Raw genomic sequence first — 25,924 nt, 5'->3', positions numbered from 1 at the left:
ATTACGATTTTCTTCGTCGACAACTGATCATCCCAATCGATCCACAGGTTATGAATTCGAATCCGAAATTAGTGGGTAATACTCTGAAATCTATTTGTAGTAAATTCGTAAAACAATTCTAATCATACAACCAGATTTTAATTTGATGAATTTTGATGATTTGATGAAATCCTCGACAATAATCAGTTTATCACTCGACGGATATAATAACAAAAATAGAGGAATGTTCATTTCAGAGAAGGGAAAAGTTCCACCCAAAGATAACAATCCACGTGAAAATATTCTCGAGAAGTTTTGCGGAATGACTCCTGAGAAATTCCCGAGAGTTTCCCGAGTAATTCTACGGAATTATTGTCGAAAATTTCAAGGGAGTGATTCCGTAAAAGTTTCCAAGAATATTGGAAATTATTTTTTTTTCCTTACATTCTCATCATATGTGAAAGGAACGATGAATGTGGAAAACGGAATTGAATATAGAATCCGGAATTCAGAACATGGAACAAAGAATGCAAACATGAATAATTATTCACATTCCATTAATTATAGAATTAATTGATTATAATTTAAAAAAAACACGTTATATCGAACATAAAATTAATAATTGGAATTTAAATACTTTTCACTGTCGATTTGATAATAAATTTTGTTCCGAATTTTTCCGGTTGAATAAATGTTGTCTTTTTTTATATATCTAGTAATGGGGAAAATTTTTGTCAGCAACAAAATCCGCAATTGCGTTAATTTAAACGTTATACATTTTTCAAGCTGGCGGAAATCCTGTCAGGTAGAAATAAAACAAACGGTCGGTTCACGTGCGTTCTTTCAGTGTTTTGTAAAACGTGTTACGTATAAGCGTTCTTTTACCTCGCCGGATAAGTGCTGCGATGAATTTTCTTCGTGACAATGACTGCAAAATAGAATTGCCTCACGCAAAGCGAAAAGAATGAAAAGAGAAAAAAAATTTATAGAATGTGTCATGCGGAGGTTTTTTCTCCGCAACACAGTTAGAGGAAGGAAAAAAAATGCTTTAATTCAAACACGTAGTTAAAATTCTAGAATATTGGGTTTAACTTACAATTTTCAAGAAGACGATTATTCCTGCATTGCATCACTTTTTTTCTGAAACAAAAATTAAATTATGAAGATTAAAATAGGAGGCATTGTATTGTGGGGGGTATAATATGATAATTGCAGTTATATTCCCTCCACAATGGTATCGATTAGGGAGTCTCCTAACTTGTCATCATCTTGAAATGAGAGACAGAGATGGTATCGAGCAACACTTAGCATAGTTCTCAAGCAACTAGAACTATGTGGTACTTGTATTAACTCTCTAACGATACGTCTCGGTTCGAGGAGGAAGTAGTATTGTGCTATTGAGTATCACGCCGAAGGCAGATGTGCAATGCTATTAAAGGTAAGTGCTGCAATTAGTATCTCGATGTAGTGTAAGACCTGACCGCGGACGACTCGATATCGAAATTTCACATCTGACCACGACCACTAGGTCCAAGTTAATTGGACTGTACACCATCAATTAGTAACAAATTATCACGGGCAATTGCACTTTCTAGTTCTCAAGCAAGTTAGAGTTGATTTACTTCCAACCAACATCGTTCTAGAGAATTCTAAATAATAAATAACCTTTCACTATAAGACAACTATAGTCTTACCGATAAGTTATAGACGATTTGTTACAATTTAAGGTGTACCCCATTGTTCCCTATTTACTCAAGTCGTAAATTTCCTCATCATCCATTTGGTGAATCATCCATTTGGTGATTCATCCATTTGGTGAATCCAAATTGGATGATCAAAAAATTTTAATCTGTAAGTCAAAAATTTGATAACAGATGTTAAAAACCAGATATTTGATAGATTTAGATGATTTTGAAAAGTACGCATGTATCAAGGAACATAAATATAACTCTAAACCTTTTGCTACTACAGTTCTGCTTCTGTCCATAAAATATTGATTCATGGAGCAAAGGTTCTGAAATACTTTCATTTGCCAATTGGACAGTACACACAAAGAAAATATGGTAGAAGCAAAAATGGAAAAATGCTAACACATGTAAAAGCTTTTAGGGAAACAAGGCAACAAAAGGAGAATTTAGAATCAAAATTTTTGAGATGATATTTACTTATAGTGTTACGCCCCAAAAATATGGTAAATAACAATACTTGTTTTTAATTTAATTAATAAATTTTTTAATCCTAGATTTTTACATCCAATAGCTTAGGAACACTTTCTTCCTCTATTTCTTGGTTTAGTAATTTAGTTCAATAAATAAAGTATAAAAATTGGTTGGCTATTTTAGGATTGGTTTAAGATGAAGAAAATGCATTAGGAAAAGAGTCTAATTGGCGAATTTTGGGTCCGTCCCATTCTAATGAATTTTTGTCTATACTGTATCTTGTTTAAGTTAGATATTTTGTTGATGAAGAATTTTTAGTTTGATGATCGCTTTTAGGTGCTCAATTTTGCTAAGACGTTTGACAAAGTTGACCATTTTGGAGAACTATTTTCTTTTTGGTTCACGAGGGTAGCTGCTATCGGATATCAAGGAGCTCGTACTCGAAGTTTATGTGGGAGTGACCGCTCTCTTGTCGTGGTCGACCCACTGAGGACCACACCCTTTGGCTGAAAACCATTCTTCAACTATCGTAGCGCCAGGCTTTAAACTTAGTAGGTGAAAGTCTTCAGGATCTGCCTTTGCTGAACTTTCTGATCCCGATGACACGTATTGATCATCATTTTCTTTGTCGTTAAACATGGTATTAAAGTTTATGGAGAAGTTAATCCAATCCGTGGCTCTTAATTATTTTCTCTTCTCCAATTAGGTATTTTGGGTTTTGAGGGATTCGAGAATGACGTGAATAGGAGTCATTTTGTTTTTTAAAAAACCGACGTCAAATACGAAAATCCGTTAATTGTTTCAAATTTTGTCCGACATATTGGATCCGCCATCTTGAATTTTGAAAAACCATGTTTAGATTCGTAAGCTACCCCAAAAACCTCCAAGTGAGAAATATCATCAAATTTAAAACACATCTAGCGGTTTTGACCCAGGTTTTTTGCTTTCTAGCCCACATGACCCCTAATAACAAGTTTCCACTTAATTTGACAAATTTTTTAAATTTGGCCGCCATATTGGATCCGCCATTTTGGATTTTAATAATCTGACCCGTTTTTTCTTATTTTTACATAAATCTTAAAATTACACTTCGTAAAACTTAGTTTTTTTGAATTATCAATTGTTTTACGTCAGTCAATAAGCTTCAGGAATTGTAGCATCGTCAACTCATGTTGCGATCAAACTTTCATTGGAAGTGTAAAAGCGAAAAAAAATCGATTTCAGAAAATGCCTTTGAACGAATCCATTTTAACAACAATGGATTATTCATGATACGTTTTCTTTGTAATTTGTCACTTTCGAGACAAATAAATTCCAAAACTCAACGAACATCAGAAAAATCGATTTCGTTTGGAATGTCAGTGGAAATAAATCGTATAATTTTTTTCATTTTTTCTATTAATTGTATTTAATTTGCAATTAGTAAACGTATGGTTATAATTATTTTATTTTTTATCACTTCACATTTGGGGTGTTATAAACAATTTATAATTGATTCATAATGTATAAAGTTTCATTTATTATGCAAAATTCGTCGGTTGGAGGGTAAATAGGAATTTCTATAATTAAAATAAAATTCAACCTTTCCTCTCACTATCTATTATTACAATATACAAATTTAGCCATAATTAACAAATTTTCAGTTAACATTTAATTATCTTTCAAATAATATTATTTATTATTTCTCAATTATAGAATCAGCAAAACGGAAATATAAATATTTCTCCATTTCTGTATTTTTAAATGAACTGTTGAACACGTGGTTTTTATGAATTTAAAATTGTGCAAATTCAACTAAATTCTCTGGAGGTAAAAATCTCGAAAATCCTTTACATTATTCCGTGTCTTGAATAAACGTTAAAAGCACTTGAAGTTTCCTTTTTTCAATCAATTTTCCTGATTGAGAAATTTTTCTTCTAAGCATGACAATCAATTTTTTTTTGTATGTATGTATATGTACAAATAAAAGACCTTTTAAAGCACCTCTTTTCGTTTGCAATACGAGACAAGTTTGATCAGCGTTTAACTCTCGTGGATTTTGAAAAGCAAGAGAAAAGGAAATAAAGTTTGCGAGACTTGCCAAGGATATTCACTAGAGAGGGAGATTGACAGATTTATTTAAATATTTCATTGAAGCGCTTTGGGTTGTTGAAAACATTCGTAATCTTGGTTTTTAAGAAACGAGGTAACGCGACGTCTAGAGATTTAGCAAGTATACAGTGTGTATAAAAAACCACAATTCTGAAGGTATGAGAAGTTTAGAGCTCTTGACGAGAGAAAAAAAAAGAGGATCTCCTGGGTTTGAACGCGGGAAGAGGTTGGGATCTTTTTGGGTGGTGTACGTGTGCAGTTGGAGATTGCAGTTGGAGCTCTGCTTCTTCAAGCTTGAATAAGGAATGACCTGTGAATTATTGGTTCGTCGAATATCGACTTTCTACCGCTCTATATTCCATTCTCGATTCGCGTACTTCTTCCAGTTTCTATCCTTATCTCTCATTTCCCTCTTGCTCTCTCGCTTTTTTTCTCTTTTCCACTTGGGTTCAACTTCCTTTAACCATCTCTCCTTTAACTGTTCTCTCACATATCCCTGATTCAACTACCTGCTTTATTGTTTTCTAACTGCCCTGAGGTGCACCTTTTTTATTCCCAATGCTGCGAATGATAGCCCTCCGGCTGTTTCCCAACGCATTTGGGCTTTGTTTTTTACGGTCTCCACCAACGAACTTGTCAAATTGAGGGTAAAGGAGTTTCAAGATAGTTGGCACAATGTTATAGACTTTGGAATGATTTTTCTCTAGCCTTCTTTTTATAGACATGTCAATTTTCTTCTGGTGATTGAAAAGTACGATTCAATCTTTTTTTTTAACCTTTTTGGGAAACATTTATCAATGTGCTTTGATAGATTTTTTTTAAACGATAATTTTGGAACCCAGAATTTAATTCATTAGGATGTTAATTAACAAGAGTGATTAATTTTTTTAAAACTTCAATAAAGAATTTGCGGGAGTTCCTCCGAAGCGAGGCATCTTGTGATGAGCAGGATATTTCTAGACTGGATCATCTAAAATGAAAAACCAAACATTCCTCTTAGTCCGAGACGCACCTCGAGTCAAGTCCAGCGACGGACTGAACGCAAAGGAGTCAGTGCACGATATATAAGTCGTCGCCCCACCACCACGACCAGAGCGAGTAGTGGGGGAAAGATGCGCGGCCTTCGTGCGCAGTCAACATTCTCTCTCTTCCTCTGCACGAGCTCATTTTAATTTCGCATTTAAATTCTCAATAATATTCTTAATATATGGGATGATAAAAAGTGAAAAGTGACAAAACAATAAAAAAATATATATAAAATATCATAAGTGATCAGAAGTGAAAAAAGTTTTGTGATTACAATAAGGATAAGGAGAATTTGGGTAAGTTTTTAAAAATTATGTAAAATACTACTTTTCAGTGATAAACATATATTTTTTTTTCTAAGTAATTTCAATTAATAAATAAACATCTAAATTTTTAATTTTAATGAACTAAGCAAAGAAATAAAAGGAAAGTGTTCCTAAGCTATTGGAAGTAAAAATTTAGGCTTAAAACAAATTTATTTATTAAATTTTAATATTTAATTATACTAAAAATAAGTTTAGAACCTTTTTTCAAAATTAAAAATCTTTCTAGGGTTTTTTCCTTTTTTCAAAAAAAAGAGATTTATTGCTTCATTTAACTCCATTTTCCCGTCCGAATTTCGCCCAGGATGGAGCGCGATTGTCCTGATCAGAAAAAAAAGGAATAGCGAAGATACCAAATTGATTGAGTCGTTGTGTGAGATGAAGGTGGAGATTGGAATCTAAAAGGAAATTCTCTACTCTCTTGAAAATTCCTTGAAAATCATGGGTTGCTTCATTTTTTCTTGTTGCATTTTTGCCAAATAATTTTAATCCTCGACTATTTTTAAATACCAACATTTAATAATTAATAAAAATTAAACTAGTTATAATATCACAATTATAAATTTATAAAAATCAAATTTACTGCTCTAAATGAATCTACAGACTCTTTTTTGAAAAGAAGAAAATCTGGGAGAAAATCCCAATTATAAAAATTGAATTTATAGAATAAAAAGTTAAAATTTAATAATTTTGATAAAAAGTGACTTGTTTCATAAAAATTCCGATCTTTCGTATAAAAGTATCCGATTTTCAATTCTATTAGTGCGTAAACGAAAGACTTCATTTAATATTGATTATTGGATTCTTCTCTCTAGCTCTGCAGAGAAAGCCGATAGAGTCTCTTATAGGTAAGAAAAAAAAATCGGATCATTATGTTGATGCAGCTACTTACAGTTCTCATTTAGTTTACGATTTATCAACTGTCATCTCCAGTTCACTCTTTTCAAAGTTATTTAAAATCTGTGAGATCACAAAGTCTTGTAAGTATAAATGAAGTAGAAAATAAGCTTTGTGCATTCCTTGTTTTCCAATTCTCTGTTTGAAAAAGTAAAGAGAACGAGAAAAAGAGAGAGAGAGAGAGAGAGAGAGAGAGATGGAGATAAAGAGAAGGGAGAGCTGTGTCAAATAATATGCAGCATCTGTATTCCACTGTAATTTGTTATCATTTCCTTTGTTGACTTTGCCATGTGCGTTGTCTTCTTTAATGAACGTTAAGCTCATGATACAAACAGAAACGGATTTTATATTATAAGAATAATATTCAGAACATAAATAACAAGCCTAAAAGGGTATAAGAAGATTTAGAATTGTAGTTGTGAACAGAAAAAAAATTATCCCCTTTGGCAAATAAAAATTTACATTTTTAAATTTTTCTAATAGAAAAGCAGCTTTCTTTTGTCGCTATTGGTCAGAAATCATAGCGATGACGCTTGCTATTGGTTCATTTTCTGTATTCATATGTCAACAGTGTCAAAAAGTAGAAGAAAATAATTTAATTTTCAGTGGTTATCACTAAAAAATCTTTAAAGGTGTCAGTGGTGGGAATAGGTCCCACCGCTGCCACCTACAAACATTTTTTTAAAATTTATGATTACTTAAAACGAAAAAACATTTTTTAATTAATAAAACAATAAATAGTTTAGTATGTATAACAATTAATAATTACTTTTTGACAATTTCTTTGACATCTGTACTTTTTTTTTTTTTTTTTTTTTTTTTTTAATGTTAAAAAGTGACAAACCTCGTGATAAACGCGAGGTGAATAAAATAGAAAAAGGGCAATAAGTGTGTTTGCGTGTAATAAGGATAAGTTAAAAGATTATAAAAAATTATTATTATTAATTTTTTTATATTTATAAACAACATTTGCAGACATGTTGTGAAGAATACTAAATATTTATGAGTTTTATCGATAATGATTTTGCCAGTCTTGTTGTTTTGTTTCACTGTTTCTGATTCCACTTGACTGCATAATATCAAGCGACAAAACTCATAAATATTTAATAGTTAAACAGTCCTCTTGCAAGGATGAAATTTTCACTCGAAAAATTTAACATAAATTTCAACATCATTATTCAAGAATTTGTAAACATCTTTTGAGAATTTTTTTTTCGAACTATTTTGAAAGTGAAATATTTATAAATACGATGATAATGGTTTTGGATTAAGAAATTAAAGTGCGATTTTATTAGAATTAAGAATCGAGAACAAGAAGGGAGAAGGGGAATAGTGTCAACGAAGTTATTAGATTTTACATGGAAAACTTTATATCTACAGGAAGGAACATTTATTGTATTCGCAAAAGACAATGATGTGCCACTTTCTCTATTTTCTCTCATTTGCACAAAAGTCCATTTTCAAAGTACATAGAGAAGAGCTGCCTGCTCTCTTGAAAACTTTTCGAGTACTCACTTTTAGAGTAGCAATGCTTTCATTAAGTCGTGTGTCGAAATTTCTGCGTTCGAAATTATCAAACTTTTTTTCGAAGGAAAAACTTTCCACTTACAATGCTTTTCCATTTCTTAGTTTCTAAGCACATTCGTTAGTAATAGTTAAAGTAATATTTAATTTCTTACTTTCTATGGAAATTATTTGTCAGTGGAAAAATTTTTTTTTAGATGGTAGAGGGTGAATTTTGCCAGCTGACGCGTTTGTATTGGTTTTGTTCGATGATGCACTTGAGAACTTCTACGATTCGAGTTAAACCGACGCCAACGCAGAGCAGTAGTGTCCCTCTTGTAATTGCATTAAATTGCTCAGAGCGTCGCTCGTTTCCCACTAGACTAGGCAGAGTTGAGTACATGAGTACACTACTCGTTGCTTTACGAGGTACATACGCGTTATGTGTAAAGCGGACAAGGCTTTGAGAACATAGCACCACACACGGTGACAAGTTCATTTTCAAACAGAAAAAAAAATTTTTCCCACCTTTCAAAAAACACCTTGTAAACTTAACTCTTTCAACAGTGAAAAGTAAAAATAATTCTTTTGTGCCAAAAATATACTAGAAACAAATTTAATTAAAGGAACTTGATATTTTCACTTTGGCAGAATTTCTCAATGTACTTGAATCTAAATCTGTTGTTAAAATAAATTAAAATGTTGAAATATTCAATAAAAAAATGTTTTTAGAAGATTTTTCGCCATATTGGATCCGGCACTTTGAATTTTTAAAAACTAATATCAAATTTGTAATCAGCGACCCCAAAAACCCCCGAGTGACAAGTTTCAAGCAAAATGGTTTGATTTTTTCTAAACTTGTCCGCCATATTGGATCCGCCATTTTGAATTTTTAAAAACTAATATCAAATTTGAAATCAGCGACCTTAAAAACCCCTGAGTGACAAGTTTCAAGCGAAGTGGTTTGATTTTGCCTAAACTCGTCCGCCATATTGGATCCGCCATTTTGAATTTTTAAAAACTAATATCAAATTTGTAATCAGCGACCCTAAAAACCCCCAAGTGACAAGTTTCAAGCAAAATGGTTTGATTTTTTCTAAACTTGTCCGCCATATTGGATACGCCATTTTGAATTTTTAAAAACTAATATCAAATTTGAAATCAGCGACCCTAAAAACCCCCGAGTGACAAGTTCCAAGCGAAGTGGTTTGATTTTGCCTAAACTCGTCCGCCATATTGGATCCGCCATTTTGAATTTTTAAAAACTAATATCAAATTTGTAATCAGCGACCCTAAAAACCCCCAAGTGACAAGTTTCAAGCAAAATGGTTTGATTTTTTCTAAACTTGTCCGCCATATTGGATCCGCCATTTTGAATTTTTAAAAACTAATATCAAATTTGAAATCAGCGACCCTAAAAACCCCTGAGTGACAAGTTTCAAGCGAAGTGGTTTGATTTTGCCTAAACTCGTCCGCCATATTGGATCCGCCATTTTGAATTTTTAAAAACTAATATCAAATTTGTAATCAGCGACCCTAAAAACCCCCAAGTGACAAGTTTCAAGCAAAATGGTTTGATTTTTTCTAAACTTGTCCGCCATATTGGATCCGCCATTTTGAATTTTTAAAAACTAATATCAAATTTGAAATCAGCGACCCTAAAAACCCCCGAGTGACAAGTTCCAAGCGAAGTGGTTTGATTTTGCCTAAACTCGTCCGCCATATTGGATCCGCCATTTTGAATTTTTAAAAACTAATATCAAATTTGTAATCAGCGACCCTAAAAACCCCCGAGTGACAAGTTTCAAGCAAAATTCCCAAGAGTTAAGTTGCAAGCAAAATGGTTTGATTTTTCCCAAACTTGTCCGCCATATTGGATCCGCCATTTTGAATTCTTAAAAAAGGATTTAAAGTTTCTTATTTTCCATAAATTATTAATTACTTTAGCTTCATTTAAATCAAAGGGGCCATTAGAAAGTTAAGATTTATTATCGTTACTATTGAATTAGTCCTCCAATTCGTTCCACTTCCGTCAGGGTGTCAACAGATTTGTCTCCTGTCGTATTTAATACCTAAATGATTTGCGCATGAGTGGTGTGCGAATAATCACGAGGGTCAGCGGTCGCATTCGAAATTCCTCACTGGCCTGTCAGCTTTGTACATGAGGAGATATTTTGGACTAAGCAGAAAATGATTCACTTGGAAAGATTCCCTAATAACTGACCTCTCCAATGATTTGTATATGAATTCTGATGATAATTTTCCGTAGAATTTCAACAAATTTCTAATATATTTGAATTGCTAACTATTTTAACGGAATCTCCAGGAAGTGTTTTTCGAAAAAAACTGTTTAAAGTGGAACATCGAATTGAGGGTAGGGGTACCATCGGGAAAGTGGAACATCGAATGACGGTAAGGGTACCATCAGGGTAGTGGAAGAAAAATTTTCGAATTTAAGAAATAAGTTATCTATTTAAGATCAATTGGTGTCAAAATGAACTATCTAATTAAGGAAGAATCATAAAATCATATTTTCTATGGTTTTACATTAACATTATTTCTATTTCTCTTATTAGGAGAATTGTGTTTCGTGTAATTAGCCGGACACTGGTGTTATGTTGTATGTGTCAGAAGTGCATTGTACATTGCTTGAAACATGACCTTAATTAAGTAATGCTACATTCAGATATAATTAAATCATTAACTAATGCACTTAATTCCTGATATCAATTAATAAAACCAATAATGCTTCGATTATGTTCGTCAAAATAATACTTCATATAAATATTTGTTACCGGATGAAGGAATTAATAATGGTAACAATACAAATTACCAAAAGGTAGATTTTTAACTATTTCTATATTCCAGATTCAGGACTTTAAATTCTGGATTCCGCTTTCTTCATTATTGATTATTCTACATTCTGAAATCTGTATTCCACATTCTGATTCCCACATACTTGGATTCTTGAACTTAATGTTAATTGTTGTATCATTATCTTGATTTCTAGATATCTAAATTTTTCTTACAAATTTTTTTCAATGTACAATTTTTAATGTACAAAATAAAAATTTACTGGAACGACAAAATTATTCGACGATAAAGAATTAAATGTTATGGTAGATGAGTATACGAATGAAATGAATGTAATCTTTGCCAAAACATTCGGAGATGTATTAGTGTTTTCCGTGAACACACCCTTTCTTGCAAAATTGGAAGTTATTTATTATCCAATTGACAGAGTTGTCAAGCTATCTTGCCAAAATTTCTAGTTTTCAAAAAGAAGTGTTTTGTCAAACACTAGATGTTTTTTTTTGCTCTTGCACCATCAGGAAAGATTGTGGAAATTCTAACTAACGCTAGAAACATTAAATGAATTTTGATAAATCCATCTCTGGTAATTAAGAAATGTATTCATCATTTGAACCCTTTACAAATGGGAGTAGATAAATCCAGGTGTCTTCAGGAACACTGAAACAAAATTAGAATTTTGGGAGGAATCAATTTTGGAATTTAAATGAGGTTTGTTATGGGAGTGTTAGTATGTGTTTTCCTCAGAATTCTTTCGGATCAGCCAAAAGTGAATGATCCAGAGTCCAGGTGTCGATGTAAATTAGATTAAACACCCCTCGACATAGAAGTGACCGAATTATTTATTTAACGTTGATGTAGACCCCCAACAAGCGCTGCCTCCTTCAGTGTGAAGTCGAGGATATGACTTTGTCTAGCGGAAACAGAGGTTGCAGTAGATTTCCCTCAAATTATTTTCGGACCAGCCAAAGTGAAAGGTCCGGAGTCCAGGTGTCGAGGTAAATTAGATTAAAACACCCCTCGACCTAAAAGTGACCGAATTATTTATTTAACGTTGATGTCGAGGTAATGCAGTCCTTAGAAAAGTAGAAATGTGTCTCGTAGTAGAAATTATCTCCTTGAATGAATTTGACTAAGACGAGATTACCTCCTTCAGTGTGAGGTCAAGGAAATGACTTTGTCTAGCGGAAACAGAGAATGCAGTAGATTTCCCTCAAATTGTTTTCGAGACAGCCAAACACTCCTTAGCCTAGGAGACGAAGAAGAAACTTGATGACAGTACACAACTAATTAGCTTGATGGAATTTCCTGGTCTGGTGAATTCGATAAGGCGTCGATTTCCGGACTGGACACTTGATGACAGTACACAACTAGTTAACTTGGTGCCGGTTGCTATACTGAAGAATTCGACAAGTGTGACCTCCTTTTATACAGTTCCTTTCAAGGGAGGGGAGGATATGATAACACCCCCCACTTTAATTACTTTCAGGGTCAATTTTTCATTATTGATTTAATTTAGACACGTGCACTTAGTCCCTTAGACAGGTGAGTGATCCTACAGGAAGGTGACAAAATACTGATTAGCAGATATCCCTTTCATAAGATTTGCAATGCAGGAGAATAGAAATAGAATTTCGGATTGAAGACCCTTTCGTCAAGTTTGGAATAATAAATAGTTGGGAATAATAAATTCCCAAAAGAATGGAAATAGAATTTCTATTACTAATACTTAAAGACACGTATTCCAATTTCACCATGGCGGGATTTTCCCGATCAGAAATTCAGCAGGGACAAAGAGACTCATTCTGGAAATGCACAAGTAGCAACAACCACGACGCTGTCGATAGCCGATTGCCTGGCAAATAGGATTCAGGCAGTCTGATAGTTACAACCTTTACTGCCGTAAAACGGAACATTGACTGTATCCGCCCATTTGTGAATCCCTCCTTTATCTCTAATCAGGTCCCCTCTCTCGCATTCCCCTTTAACAACTCTGTCGTTGTATCTTACTATTCAAGCTTCCCACTTCGTAGGGTGTGCTACTCTAAAGCCAGTCTCATACAAATCTATGCACCCTATGCTACATGCTTCAACAATCAGTTCAGTGTATTTACGATAGTGCTGTATCATGTGCAATTGGGAATTGTAAAACCAAGTTTAGAGTTTCTTGAAGAAGAAATTGGAAATGTCTATACATTTAGAAATAACATTTTCACTAGAAGTGCAAATTTAGAAATGAAATGCTTGAGTCATTTTTAGACAAAAACAGTTGGGAACAGAACACGATCCTAAAGTTGGGACACGTCATGGTATAATAAACAGATTTTACAGAAGGTAAATTAATTCAACATTAGTTCATATAGAGACTTTTTTCTTTCAATTTTGATATACCAATTATAATTACAATTTTCAGGTCTGAATTCGTTAAATGCAAAACTAAATTCATTGACAAAGAAGAATTAAATGTTTCTTGAGGATGACGTTAACAAAAATATACCAATTAACGGATTTTTATTGATAATTGGATAGATTTATTAGTATGTTGGGTCATCGATAAATTACAAAAGGGTTCTTTTGTTACGTCCAGCCCCTTAGTGACGTATTGTATATAAATTCATCTTATCTAATGCTATCATATTTCACGGTAACGTTGAAACGTAAAAAGGAAACGTTCCTCCATTTATTTGTTTCGTGATCGTTATCTAGAATTTTTATACTAGCAGAGACGACCCAGTAATAAAATTATCATTCATAAATATATTATCGTTGTAAAATTTTTCGAGAATCCTTCTGAGGATCGTATACGTGACCATCATGTTCGGTAGACTCAGCCATAAATTTTTGATAAAATTCTCGAATTCTGGTGTGGTATACAAAAAGATTTTTACCTTAGTTGATGATCATGATATTCTCCTCTCTTCTTGGAAGTTACTACTGTCATTTCTCTCTCATCTAAATAAATAATAATCATCGTCATCATAATCTTTTATCATGATTAACATCATCATCATGATGGTCATTATCATAGCATGATGATCATCATGATGATTATCATCATCTTATCATGATGATCATCATGATGATTATCATCATCTTAGAAAGAATCATCTAAACAGATTAGAATTTACCGACCCAGATGACTTAAATGGGGTTTTATGGATTCTGGGGTTTTGTTTCTTAAATAATCTTTTAAGGGGGTACTAAACTAAAATCGTATGCCTGACAATTAGTTTATAGTCGAAAATTAAATTAATCGTTATGGTCCATATCATCTGTGAGACAAATTAACGTAGTAAATTGTCAATAAGGAACTCGCCATAATACCGCCTTGTGTGGTCAATATTGTGCAACACGGAGTATGGTCGTCAACATTAAGTGTGAACTGTCATAGCTTTACGTAACTGTTGCATGATGGGTAAATCTCTAAATCTACAGTAGTTACACTTAATAAGCTAATAGCTAACAGCAGAAGACATCATTTAGATTTACAACACGAGCCAATATTCCACAGAAGCAATAACATTCAAAGACAAGAGAATTAATTTTATTCGATAAGATAAAATTTAATGATAATGTATAAGATGATAATTTCTAGATCTAGATAATGTATAGCAGAAGATTAAAGATTGTAGTAGCTAGATAATTAGATATAATTAGTTTCTAATAAAATAATTAACAAAATTTATATTATAATCCTCCTCATGTAGGGTTACTCACACCTGATAAGCAGCTTACTATTATTATTTATTGGAAATATATTGAGGGGAGACAAAAGGAGGTGTAATGAGAAAACTGTGACTGAAAGTTGATCTTTTTTCGATATAAAATCCCCGCCTCTGTTCACTTAACTCATCAGCTAAAAGGATTGACGTACAAAGACTTGATCATGATGGAATTATATTGTGGGTTTTAATTAAATTATAGGCTTGGTCAGAGGCAGGTCCGGAATTTCAAAGCTTCGCAACAACTAAGTCGATGGGAAATTTTGTTGGATAATTTTCGAAAAGAATTATTTAAAAGAAACTAGAAAGATTTACCAGGGGGAAAATATTACCGGATTTATTTCAAAGAAGAGGAAAATGTTAAAGTTTGTTGGGAGCCTGAGGGAGATGCCCATGTCATTTGAAATGGCAGGAAATAGGAAGGCCAATGTTCCGATGGACATAAACTATATACATGGAGGTTACTCTACTGGACCATGCTGAAAGACAGTTATTTGGCTGCCGGATCCTATTTACCAGGCAATCGACTACCGTTGGGAATTACTGTTCATGTAATCCCCGGACGATGTCAAAGCACGTGTCTTCGATACAGTAATGTTCAGTTTCCTATTCAATCTTCGAGTATGGCAATAATTTTGCAAGAAACGAAGTTATTCTGATTGCAAATTTTTGGCGAAAACTTCATTAGGATAAGAATTGAGACGGAAATTACAGTTCTCCAGTTTGTGCAGCATCAGTGGGGTTTTATATTATCTTTAGAAGTACACTGAACGCTTTTTTGTTCTTTTAGAACGAAATTTTAGGTGAACGGATTTATCAGATTTTATCCACGCTCATAACAGTAAAGAAGGACCCACGAAACCACATCTGGGGTGAGTTGGTATGCTCTGGCATTTATGGTGGGTGGTTGGGAGGTGACCGGAAAGGGTGGTGGTGGTGGTGGTGTGTGTGTTTATCGATTGAACCGTAACGCTAGTGCAAACCTCTAACGACGAACTATGATTTAAGGACATTGGATTTTCTGCTTGGATTGTGCGATTCGGTGGTTACGCAGGTAAGCGTCGTTCTAAATCCGTTTGCATACTGTTATTTACACTATTTACACCGTTATCGCCAGGATTGCTTTTTCAGCTCGACTTTTAAAATCCCTTTTCTAAAAAGGTGTCTACTTCCTTTCACCAAATGTGCTTTTTGTTAAAAAAAGAACTTTCAAATTTACGATTTATCATGAATATCAATTATTATTAAAATGCTCAAAAAGAACATTTTGTTTTGTAAGTATTTTAATATATAACGTGAAAATACAAATGTTTCCAGGCTATTGAACCGAAACGTATAATAATATAACAGAGTGACGGGGGGGGGCAGAGTTAGGGGAAGCTTTTGGAAAATCTGCTGGACAATAAATTTTGTAATAATGATAATTGATATGAGATTTAATTTTGATTTAATGAGTTCGAGAATGCTATAAATTTAAATGAATTTCTATAATTTGTTTCAAATGATGGAAAGATAAATCCTGTCTGTGAATAAATGTAAAGGGCGGAAAATTACGAGCGATATAAATGTATATCGTTTAGGATTCGTGGTAAAATATTAATAGTTCCTTGTTTCATTATCCGTTGGGAAATACGTTTTGTCGAGTATTTCAGCGACATTGCACGCGATCATTAATTTCACATAATCGGAACCATGGCAACTATTAATGTACGCTTCCTCTGGATCCTATTAATATTAATCTCGCCGAAGAGACCGATAATTTCTGCATTGTTTCAAGCGGTATCGGGTGTTAGAAGAATTATAAACATTTCACCAAATTCAACAATAGTTGAATTTTTCTCGTACAATTTCTGATGCAAATATTAGTTTCTACTATTTAGCTTGTGGTAAAGTTTTTGGCATTCGATAATTGGTCAGTTTCTTTTGTTAAAATTCCGAATTAAATTCCACATTCCGGATTATACTGAATTTCGGTTTCCAAAATCCGGAAATGGATTCCATATTCCGGATTCGATATTTTCGATTGGGGATTCAAATTCTTTTGGAATTTAGCGTCATTTTTAGAAATGGATCACGATCTGCAAGGAGGGATTTTGTCATTCGACATCCATAAATTCTTCAAATCCACTGATCCCAATGATTCCCTATTAACAGGATCGTCTGACCTACTACAATTAATTTCCTCAGGAATATAATTTCAAGAGGAGTTTAAAATGTAATTATTTGAATGAAAAGGAAAATATCCAGAAACCTTTGGGGGGGGGCCCTACCCTTCTCCAGTCTCTTTAACTTTGCTCATTTAAATGCAAGCTTGAAAAATGAAGAGTCAGGAAAATCGTAATCTTGTTTTTTCGTGGTTTTCATCAGAAATTCATAACTCTTGGACTTTTTTAAACTTGAAGAAAAAGTTTTAGTTTGACAAACTTGTCGTTAAACTTTCCTGCGTAGGGAAACCGTTTAAATACCAGCGCAAAAAAGGGAAAATGTTAGTTGATTAAAAAAGTGCTTCGTGTCTATACTAATCTTGAAAAAGAAATTTTTTTCCCTCTCTAACCTGCAAAAATAATTCAAATGAACACGAAACGAGATTTTTCATTAAAATAAACACCGCACTTATGTATTATCAGAGTTTAAAAAAAATGGCTTTTTGGAATCTCTCTTCCGGGGTAATCGCACAAATTGCCTTGGCAGATATTGAACGCCCCCCCCCCCTCCTCCCTCTGTTCTAAGACTTAACTCACGCAGACTAGACGTTTCAACGTTTCTCACACGCGAGGGCAAAGTAAAAGCGATGTAAAGGCGTTTATGAGAAATGAGTAAAATAATAGGTACACACATATACATTTTTCTGTTTATTTCACTGAAACTTTTATAACATGCCATTATTTTTATTCAATGAAGGTTGAATAATAGGAAAGGAGATTTTTTCCCAATAAAACTTACAAGCGAAAAAATTCCTTTTTTCCGCCCTTTTTTTCTCTATCTTCACTCGAATGGTTCTTGGCGCTCCACCTTTTTTTCCGAGTCGACGGTTGACGTCAATTTGCCTATATTCTCTGGAGAATAAACCTTCTCATCCTTAAAGATGGAGAGAGAGAAAAAAAAACCTTTAATAATTAACCAAAGGCGCAGAGCTGCCATCGTGTCTTGAAAATTTATTGTAAGTGTTCTCTTCCACCATAATTAATTTATGTTCAAGCCCCCCCCCCCTACCGATGATTAAATTACTCGACGTTGGCGTTGGAAGGAAACATTATACAAAGATACCTTGCTTCGCCGAAAATGCATCAAAGTGAAAATTTTGTTACGCACCGCGCCAGGAGAATGAAGTTTATATTGCGCGAACCACAACCACCCCAAAATTTCCTCTATTTAGAGTAAACACGAATACATCAAGCAAATAATTCACTAAAGAAACTAGGCAAAATAAATTAGAATCTTACATTATTGGTTTAAATGTGATACAGTAGTTTACTTTATTTGCTCCAGTGAATTCTCTACATATTACGAAACGCGTAATATCAAATTACGCGTCTTTTCGACTATTTTAATTATTCGCCACGTATACAATGTGATGATGTTCTTTCTCACGAGGAGGTGAAATTCAAAATCCTTAAAGGATTTATTTCCCAGCACCTTCGAGATCGTCCTACTGCTAGGACTTCTATTTCTCTTCTGAAACTACGATCCCTGCACCGACATATTACCGACACTTTTTAGCCCAGACTCAAACCATTTGGCAGAAGGGGGGAATTCAGATCATAATGCTAAAGCGGATTCGACATCAAACTTCCTAGAATTTCCAAGAGATGATATTCAGGTTATGATGATATGTCATCCACCTCATCATCATGATCTGAATCTCCCCTTCCCCACAAATGGTTCAAGTCTGGGCTGAGTGGTCCTTCTCTGGACTAAAAAATGTCGGTAATATGTCGGTAAAGGGATCTACTATCTCCGAATTGCAGTCCTCGATGTTGCAGTCAATTATTATGATGAAGACTACTTATGATGTTATGATTATTAACTGTACACGATGTTTATGACTGTTTTTAAAGCGAAAAATTCCAAACATTCAATTTACAACCAATTACTGTAAATATTACGAAAGTTATAATTCTCGTCTCACAATTTTATTAAATCTAATGTAATAAATGTTTCCATTTTATCCAAAAACTTGTTAAGCACTATCGTAATATAAAGTCGTCTGTTTCTACAATTTCAGGAATTGCAACAGTTCTCTGCAGAAGGCAACAATAGACAAAAGTAAAAGAAAATAAAAGATTTTAATTCAATTAAGGAACTGACAGAGACAATTTGAAAAAAAATTTAAAGAAAACCTGTTTTCAATTTCGTTGAGTCACTGTAATTGTTTTAAGAAATTAATTAAGGGAAATTTTATACATTACGTAGAATCGATGATCGATATCAATACATATATTTTGTCTCTGTAAAGTGATTTGTACAATTTGCGTGATTATAAATCTCTTTAATTTCTGTTATCTTTGTGGGAAATTAAAAATAATCTTGGTATACAAAATCAGAGGACATGTGTAATACAATTAAGTATTCTTTTCTTTATTCCATTAATTGAAAACAATTTATTTCTACTGTTTTTCAGACTAGCAAATGATATATTAGAAACGGAAATTCACTCGGAATGGCGTTTTAATAGCTCAGTAGACTTGACGGATTTACGTTCTTCCTCTTGCTGTCCATCTTTTTCTCTCCCTCTATGTATTCCTATTCAACTAAACCGCGGTACCAGTTTGTGGGCTGAACGGATGATTGGGAGGGAGGGAAAGTGTGGGGTGTGCGAGCACTACGTGAAAAGCAGAACAAGACGAAACGGAACCAACCTAGTAAAGTACTTGCGGGCATAGAAGATAGAGGCAGATGAGAAGGGTACTGTTGAGGGTAAAGGACGAAATGGGTGGGTTTCGTAAACTGCTTTCCACTGGGCAATATTAACGGTCTACACGTATACGATTTATGGTTCTAAGCTAAGCGGCCTTTCGTAATACCAAAGACAAACTCGTTCTCGAGACTGTGGTCGCCCTGGCAGTGGTCTGACCAACGAATTTCTGCAAGTTCTTTCCCTGTTCATTCAAGTTATTGCTAACCAAAAACCCCCACGTAAGAGATGTTTGCCTCCGAAACTTCAACTACTACCGAACAAGGGTTTCAATTTATTTTCGATAAATTAGTTTGAATTAGTTTCGAAATAACGTAGATCAGCCTGACCTTAGGTTTGCTTGGTCTTATCTGGTGTTCGAACATTAATCGCAGTGGAATTAGGGAATGGAAGATGTTTTACTTTCGGATTTTGTATCTAATTAAAATTTCGTTTTTGTTATGGCAAGTCCCAGACGTACTACAGAATTTACAATTTTTAGTTTTCACTTATCTGCGGTAGATAATTATCTTCGGTCGATAAAACAGGACGCCTTATTACCTTCGGCCGGTAAAACAGAACGCCTTATTATCTACAGTCACCAGCAATTCACTTTAGGTTCTTTAATTCAAAATAATCACCGAAAGTGTTTTCAGAGGACCAAAAGAACAAATAATTTTTGTTTTTGTCTTTCTGTTGCTCTTACATGCACCAGGAAGCACTTCCCCTGATGACTTCGATCAATTGAATAAGTGATGGTGTACCAAATAATTTATAATTCTTCGTGAGGTTCCCTGACGGGCTGGAAGATTTTATTTAATTTCCATATCAATTTAGTTGAAGCTAACATTATTTTTTGGAACTAATATATTAAATACGTAACATAAGTGAAACTTCAACCTTTCACATCTTTTTCTATACTGATTACCTCTCTACCTTCTACCACCGTATTTCTATTTTTTTCTCAAGATAAATGAACTTTGGGATCATTTTTCTCTCCAACGTTCTGTTTCCAAAATTATCTTCTGCAGTATTTCTGAATTCATTTGTTAACGTCTTCTTTAAAAAAAAATGGAACTAGAAAGTAATGGAATAATTTTCTCAATTTCAATTAACAGAATTAAATAGACAGGAATGTTGAATTCATAGACTTGGACAAATGTTTTTGTACAAGGGAATATACATTCCAGCATTAAAATTGAAATGGATCATCAGTCAGTTAAGTGTACGATAAAAATTCGATTTATATCAGCTTAGATTTTCCAAAATTTCACCTTGAACTAAACTCAGGTGGAAAATTTAACGTTATATAATGCTACTAACCTAACGTTAGACTAGCGTTAGGTAACGTTAGTCTAGCGTTCGGTAACGTTAGTCTAGCGTTAGGTAACGTTAGTGTAGCGTTAGGTAGCATTAGACTAGCGTTAGGTAACGTTAGTCTAGCGTTAGGTAACGTTAGTCCAGCGTTAGGTAACGTTAGTCTGGCGTTAGGTAACGTTAGTGTAGCGTTAGGTAACGTTAGTCTAGCATTAGGTAACGTAAGTGTAGCGTTAGGTAACGTTAGTCTAGCGTTAGTAGCATTAGACTAGCGTTAGGTAACGTTAGTCTAGCGTTAGGTAACGTTAGTCTAGCATTAGGTTACGTTAGACTAGCGTTAGGTAACGTTAGTCTAGCGTTAGGTAACGTTAGTCTAGCATTAGGTTACGTTAGTCTAGCGTTAGGTAACGTTAGACTAGCGTTAGGTAACGTTAGTCTAGCGTTAGGTATCGTTAGTCTAGCATTAGGTAACGTTAGTGTAGCGTTAGGTAACATTAGACTAGCGTTAGGTAACGTTAGTCCAGCGTTAGGTAACGTTAGTCTGGCGTTAGGTAACGTTAGTGTAGCGTTAGGTAACGTTAGTCTAGCATTAGGTAACGTTAGTGTAGCGTTAGGTAACGTTAGTCTAGCGTTAGTAGCATTAGACTAGCGTTAGCTAACGTTAGTCTAACGTTAGTCTAACGTTAGTAGCATTAGCTAACGTTAGTAGCATTAGCTAACGTTAGTAGCATTAGCTAACGTTAAATTTTCCACCCCCAGGTGGAAAAGTTAACGTTAGACTAACGTTAACAAACGTTAACTAACGTTAGATTAACGTTAGACTAACGTTAACTAACGTTAGATTAACGTTAGACTAACGTTAACAAACGTTAACTAATGTTATAATCTGATATTAGTGATAAAAAAATGTCTTTAGACTAACGTTAGCCTAATGTTAGTCTAACGTTAGTTAACGTTAGTTGACGCTAGTTAATGTTAGTCTGACGTTCGTTTACGCTAGTTAACGTTTGTCTAACGTTAGTTAACGTTAGTCTAACGTTAGTCTTACGTTAGTCTAACGTTAGTTTACGTTAGTTAACGTTAGTTAACGTTAGTTAACGTTAGTTAACGCAAGTTCACGCTAGTTAAAGTTAGTTAAAGTTCGTTGACGTTAATTAACGTCAGTTAACGTTAGTCTATCGATGGTTGACGCTATTTAACGTTAGTCTAACGTTAGTTAAAGTTAGTCTAACGCTAGTTAATGTTAGTTAACGTTAGTCTAACGTTAGTTAACGCAAGTTAACGCTAGTTAAAGTTAGTCTATTGATCGTTGACGCTAGTTAACGCTAGTCTAACGTTAGTTAAAGTTAGTCTAACGCTAGTTAACGTTCGTTGACGCTATTTAACGTTAGTGTAACGTTAGTTAAAGTTAGTCTAACGCTAGTTAACGTTAGTTGACGCTAGTTAATGTCAGTCTAACGTTAGTTAACGGTAGATAACGTTCGTTGACGCTAGTTAACGTTAGTCTAACGTTAGTTAACGCAAGTTAACGCTAGTTGAAGTTAGTCTAACGTTCGTTGACGTTAATTTACGTCAGTTAACGTTAGTCTATCGATCGTTGACGCTATTTAACGTTAGTGTAACGTTAGTTAAAGTTAGTCTAACGCTAGTTAACGTTAGTTGACGCTAGTTAATGTCAGTCTAACGTTAGTTAACGGTAGATAACGTTAGATAACGCTAGTTAACGTTAGTTCATCGTTAGTTATCATTTTTTAATTATTAAAAAAATAAATAAATTACAGTATTTAACAATTATTTAGTCACAGTGACGTGACAACTAAATTCACCATTCTTTCTAATATTATTACTATCATGAAATTAAATGAAACTTTTAACTAAAAATTATTTTTGTGGAAAAAGTAATGCAGCTCTGGAGGCGTAGTTAAGTACGTGCGAACTGTGAGATAAATCACAACATTATGCCCTGGATTAAGGAAGAACAATTAAGCAAGTTATTCGCAAGATACTTAAGAGGTTATGGTGCAATGTATTGCTGGTAACACTACTACTACGACTGTGAAACGTACAACCACTTTAGCAACACTTTAAAATGCGAGTTTCTACATAAAAAATAAACTCAGTTTTAAAAGTTAATGATCTCAATTATGATTCATAATAAATTTTTTAGTTGAAAACTGTGTTATTATATCAGCAATAAAAAAAACTTACTGAAACAAAATTCTAGTTTTTACGAAAAAAAAATTGTTTTTAAAATTTTTAATTTGGAAAAAAAAGTTTGGAAATGTCTATTGATCGTTATCTGTAATTACAGATAAAAACAGATAAAAACAGATCAAGTGAATTCAGTTATAAATCACGGTTGGAGTAAAAATTTTTAGTAATAGAAGTGTTTGTATTAAAAGTCCCAGAAGGGATTTTAATGTGCCAACATGTGTCTCTGGACAATAATCAGTGCGCAGTGTATAAAAAACCGACAAAAAAAATTATACATGCAAAAAATATTTTTGCAGACAATATATTGAACTTATTTTATTGAGTCATTAATAATATTGTTTCTTTGATTGGATTTTATTTTTTGCTTTTTCTTTTTGGCGATTTAGTAAAATTTTCTTTATAAGTAAATTTAAATCTTTTTAAAAATGCATAAATGTATAAATATATAATTTTTATATCAAATAAATTAGGGGATAATTATATTATTTTGCTATAGAACTTAAAGTAGAGTTAAGGATAAAATCCTTTTGGTATTATAATATTTCACTGAAATTGAGTTTTATAATTATACCTTTTCTTTCTCTTGAACTTCAAACTATTAAACCCGTTCTCCTTTTGCAACTCATGCCGACATCCTTGTTTTTCCTCATTTTACCTCACGTTTCATGAACCTTTAGTTTTAAAATCTTTTAATCTTTTCCCCTTTTTTTTATTATACTCTGATCTGCCATTTTGAAAGTTTTTTTTTTATTTCATATATGTATGAAGTTCTATTTTCTCCTTTTGTTATGATATAGACAATTATGTAAAAAAGGAGTAGGACATTAGTTTACTTAAATTTAAAACCCTAGGTCTATTCTTTTTGATGAATATAAATATCCTTCTATTTTATTCATGGGTTTAAATTTCTACGTACAGTGAATTTCCATGTCCCTTTTTTTGTATTTTTTAAATTCCTCTTTTAAGAGCTTATCTCTTCTTATTCTTGTCTTTCGAGAATATTACTTTTTTATGTTCTTAATTCCCCTTTTCTTGAGGGTCTTTCTGAGGGACCTTAAAAATTGGTACACGTTTAACATTCTGTTCTTTAAAACTTTATGTCATGTTTGCTTTTTTGTCATTCTATAATCCTTACTTGCAAACATTTAAATTATTCTTCTTCTTCTTTCAGAATTTTAGAAACAACTTGGAAAGCATAGTTTTGGTATAAAAAAGCAAGCAGAACAGTCAGAACAGTCTTAAATTACCAACCATCAGATGTAGTGGTCTGTACTACAGTCAAGAAATGTAATCATCAGCAGTCTTGGGTATGTCTTAAAATCTTGGTATCTGATAAAAGATTTTTCCCTTCCCTGGGAGAATTAAATAAAATCAGTGTTATACCCCTGAGGATTCCTTAAAGACTCCCTTACAGGAATTTAGAAATGTTACCAAAGGGCAGTTGCTCCAGTCTTAAATACAGTATCTTATTAGCTTTATTCTTTCTTAATAGGTAATCTATATACCAGTGTTAGCTAACTTTTTATTCTTACGCAGAAAAACAGTCGCTAGTCTTTTTAAGGTAGAAAATGGAAATTCAGTTACTTAAAGCGTCGCCTCGGGTAGCAATAAGAGGTCAGACAGTGAAATCCCAGGGCACCACCCTCTATAATACATAACTGTCTTTATTGCACCAGGAAAGGATGCAAACCCAGCTTAACAGACACACTTGACCCCTTGAGATTTACTTCCTGCCCGTACACTTTATTCACGTTCTATTTTTTTTGTCGTCTCAGTTACTCCTACCGCGACTGTCTCTTGCATGAATTAGCGATTTCTAAAGCCTCCCATAATCTTGCTAAACCTTTTCTTAATGATAGAATTTTTAAAACAGACAAACTCTTTTTGACTCTGATGGATTCGTTTAAACGATTGTTTGAACTGTACAGTAAAAAAACTGCAAAAACTTTCAAAGAATTCCTTTCTACTTTATGTCGCGAATGTCTCATTATTTTGATACTGCATCGTAAAATAAAATTACAATATTTCATTTTTTTTATTATCTATTTCAATGTAATTGCAGTTATAGTTTTATTATAGTATAAGGGAAAAATGATTTCTATCAACTGCAGTTTACCCGGATTTACGTCCGGAAAGATTACACATGAAATATTATACTTGTGACTTCGTGTCGAAATTCACTCGCTATCTTTTTTTCGTAAATACAAAACTTTTGGGTTCAGTTATCTAGTTTAAAATATAACCTACTTTAGTAGAAAAATAAATTTTGTAAAGCTAAAACCGGAAATAAAATTCAAAATAAATATTAATAGAATAGAGATGGACTAATATTGCTATGGATGATGGTAAACTATTGATGGTGAATTTAAACCTGAGGTTTAGGGGAACTTTGGATCAAGTACTAACGAGAGTGTATTCGAGGGCTTTTAGGGTGAGAATTGTGAATCTCTTGATTGCGGTGAAAATCGAAACTTGTAACTTTTTATTAGGCTAATACGCGTGGAATATTCTTGTGGAATGAAATCCCAGTATTTATATAGTCTGTGGGAAAACAGTTTCGATGTAGTTTGACTTTTAAAAATCGTTAGCCACGCGATTAGCCACAATTGAAGTCAACTGTAATTAGAAAAAGAACAACTGCTTTTAAAATTCGCTTTATTTACATTAATACAAAAACATCTATTTTCAATTATCGGGGATTAATATTTTAATTTCAAAATGTTATGTATAAAAATACTTTTTAACTGGGTGCAACAAGCTCTAAACTTTCCACTTACACTTTTCATTTTCTTATTTCACTTTCACTTCCACTTTCCACCTTCCACTCTCACTTTCCACTTCCACTTTCCACTCTTACTCCCCACTCCCACCTTCTCCTTTCCACTCTCACTTACCACTCCCACCTTCCATTTTCCACTCTCACTTCACACTTCCTGTTTACATACACACTTTTACCTCCCACTTTTTATTCCCACATTTCACTCCAAC

General features: G+C 33.4%; 1 long non-coding RNA gene across 1 annotated transcript in view; it reads right to left on the bottom strand.

The window, feature by feature from the left end:
• Nucleotides 1–1,076: 1,076 nt before the first annotated feature.
• The window catches only part of LOC122500078, a 117,290-nt gene continuing 92,442 nt past the window's right edge, over nt 1,077–25,924 (bottom strand). Inside the window, exon 4 of the long non-coding RNA XR_006301436.1 lies at nt 1,077–1,119. This is a non-coding gene — a long non-coding RNA (uncharacterized LOC122500078). The remainder of the gene's footprint in view (nt 1,120–25,924) is intronic.

The sequence above is a fragment of the Leptopilina heterotoma genome, unplaced genomic scaffold (genome assembly GCF_015476425.1).
Source record: "Leptopilina heterotoma isolate Lh14 unplaced genomic scaffold, ASM1547642v1 Lhet_181, whole genome shotgun sequence".
Taxonomy (NCBI): domain Eukaryota; kingdom Metazoa; phylum Arthropoda; class Insecta; order Hymenoptera; family Figitidae; genus Leptopilina; species Leptopilina heterotoma.
Note: the sequence above shows the minus strand (reverse complement) of the source record. Positions and strands in the feature narration are given on the sequence as shown.